Source organism: Penaeus monodon, chromosome 32 (assembly GCF_015228065.2).
Source record: "Penaeus monodon isolate SGIC_2016 chromosome 32, NSTDA_Pmon_1, whole genome shotgun sequence".
In the NCBI taxonomy this organism is placed as follows: domain Eukaryota; kingdom Metazoa; phylum Arthropoda; class Malacostraca; order Decapoda; family Penaeidae; genus Penaeus; species Penaeus monodon.
In genome coordinates this window covers 7188280-7188855 of record NC_051417.1, presented here as the reverse complement: position 1 = coordinate 7188855, position 576 = coordinate 7188280, and the positions used below count along the sequence as shown (strand labels likewise).

Genomic DNA, 576 nt, shown 5'->3' with positions numbered 1-576 from the left:
AGGTTCGAAGAGCGGAGAAGAAGAAAATCGCAGTCTGTCAACGAGCGTGTAATTTAACCTAAATTAGGGGTGGGGAAAGGACGGAGGAATTGCCAACCTAAAATGGGCGTAAGTGTCTCAAATTACCAACTATTCTTGAGCGCTGATGTTTCATTTGCTTGCTGTCACGCAATGGTAAAGCTTGCGACCCGATTCCCAAACTATTTTGATTTGCGTCGTGTTAAGGGTCGGGCGCCTTTTCTCCCCTAGATTATTTTACGATTATATCTCGTTGCCGTTTGAAAGAAAATTGGCACTGTTGTACCAAAGCGTAGGTAAATAACTCTAAATTTTTTATGTATTATGAAAAATAATGGTAATAAAAAGATTAAAAATAAAGAGTAATGAAAATCAAAATCGCGTCTTCAAACTCGTGGTGAAAAATAACCATTTAGGAATGACTGACATCGTATCAGATTTCATGACGTTTCAGCTGCTTACACACTGAATAAACGCTAATTTATACTGCAAGCGCTGAGAAGCCTGAGTATCCTGATTCGGGCTTTGGTTCAAAAGACAGCTCTGGTGACTAATTCG

The 576-nt window shown here is 39.4% G+C and overlaps 1 protein-coding gene across 4 annotated transcripts in view; it reads right to left on the bottom strand.

Annotated features, from left to right (window-relative positions):
* LOC119593404 overlaps positions 1-576 on the bottom strand; it is a 24066-nt gene that overhangs the window by 21265 nt on the left and 2225 nt on the right. The gene's annotated exons all lie outside the window — the stretch shown is intronic.